At 47.5% G+C, this 1,997-nt stretch overlaps 1 pseudogene; it reads right to left on the bottom strand.

The window, feature by feature from the left end:
• Nucleotides 1-1,057: 1,057 nt before the first annotated feature.
• Nucleotides 1,058-1,647, bottom strand: LOC112404660 (60S ribosomal protein L18 pseudogene; annotated as a pseudogene).
• Nucleotides 1,648-1,997: the final 350 nt, after the last annotated feature.

Below are 1,997 nucleotides of genomic sequence, written 5' to 3' on the forward strand. Positions count from 1 at the left end.
TTTTTTTTGCGGTACGCAGGCCTCTCACCGTTGTGGCCTCTCCCGTTGCGGAGCACAGGCTCCGGACGCGCAGGCTCAGCGGCCATGGCTCACGGGCCTAGTCGCTCCATGGCATGTGGGATCTTCCCATACCGGGGCACGAAGCAGTGTCCCCTGCATCGGCAGGCGGACTCTCAACCACTGCGCCACCAGGGAAGCCCTGGAATACTTTTAATTTAATTTTAGGAAATCCCTCCCAGAACTTTAATTCTTAAGTGTTCAGCTTCTGTCTGTCTGGTTGTTCTCCAGGCTCAATGAATAACCACCATCCTCACACTCCATGTTGTCCTTTAGGAAATGCCCTTCACCTCTTGCTAGTGCTGAAGCCACTATTTCATGGATAGTATTAAAAAAAAGAAAAAAAATACAAAAACAAAACCAAACATTTGTTGTTTTTTTTGTATGCCCAGCATCTGAAACCTTTTTGTGATTGGGAAAATCCTCACTCTTATGGGCACTGTAGGGAAGTAAAGAGTGACTTATGGTATAGTAGGTGAAAATGGTAGATTCTCATTTTCCCTGATACCGTTTCATCCAGGACACAAACATGTGAGCTAGGATATCTCAGTCAAATATGTCCACGGCTGACTTTAACTTGGCTCACGATGGATAAAGGAAGGGACAGGGAGTGCTCTCCTCTGGTGGTCACAGAAGTAACACTGTTTATAAGGTGAAGTTTTTCATATAGGCAGAGGCAGCTTAAGGCCCTCAGCCAATACTTGGAGGGGCCTCTGGTAGTTAACTGCCCTCTCCCATCCCTGTTCTCACTATTTCCTTAGAGCTGTTATGGAGGCCAATCATGACCATCTGGAACCCTAGCTCTGTAATCACGTGATTCACCCAAACCATTGTTTTTCTCACCTCACTGCCCACCAAGTGGCTGGAGCCATGTGTATCTACGTTGCGATCTCCGAGGTGTCCACAGGCATGATGCCCAGTGGTTTTGTGTACAAAATAGAAAGGCCTCAATGATCCCTTTTTAAAATCATTTCATTTCACTTCGTTTCATTTTACTTTCTTAATTACTTACATCCAAAATCTTTAATAACAAGGCAGGATCTTGGGTTCGTTTTTGTAGCTGTGTCTGGCCCGTTGGCTGTTGGCATGCTCGAACCTCTGGTCCCACGAAGGGTTTAGTGTGGCTGTGCTGTTCCCCGGGCGGAAATGCCCATACACCTCTCCGCCTTTGCGAGGACCGGAGAGCAGGACGGTGTTACAGCCCTTGGGGGAGTCCAGGGTCTGCTGGTTGAAGGTGACAATCTTTCCCCGCGGCCTTGAGGACACGGTTCTACATGCGGGTGCTCATGTGCATCGCATACCTTCAGTTTGGGCACTTCCTGGACATGCACGTTGTCGTCAGCCCTAGTCCCTACAACCACAGCTGTTTTGTCTTCCAGGCCAGGATGCTTCATTTTACGGATCATCAGGGAAAGGGACAGTGGGCGGGCCAGTTGGTATGACTCTTGAACGAGCTCTTCAGCACAACTTGATTGAAGGTGGTGTTGGTGCTCTGGCTGGAAATCTGTACAGTTTGACCAACAGCCTTCAGTAGATGTCCTGGATCTTGGGTTTCTTGTGCTGAACCTTTCAGTGCTTGTGGTGACCCATGATGGTTCCTACCGGCCCCTGCCCCACCCCCATCCCCACCACTCCTTGAGAGATGTAAAAAGTCACATTTCTTTGGGGACAGTGCAGTGGCATGGCTTGTTTTTCTAGCCCTTCCAATGATTCTACAAATGACCCATATCTTCCAGATATGCTCTGCATCTACATAATCACCTAGAATTCTCTTTAGTTGTTTGAAACTAGGAACTCTGATTGATAGAGAGCTCAAAGACATATTGCGCCTTCCTTTCTTATTTACTCCCTTGTTTTGCTGGAGAACATTCTCCAGCAGTTTCAGGTGATTATGTGGAGGGAGTAATTGTTTGAGAGCATGTATATTGGAAAATGTTTTT

Source organism: Neophocaena asiaeorientalis, unplaced genomic scaffold (genome assembly GCF_003031525.2).
Source record: "Neophocaena asiaeorientalis asiaeorientalis breed wild unplaced genomic scaffold, Neophocaena_asiaeorientalis_V1.1 scaffold383, whole genome shotgun sequence".
NCBI lineage: Eukaryota > Metazoa > Chordata > Mammalia > Artiodactyla > Phocoenidae > Neophocaena > Neophocaena asiaeorientalis.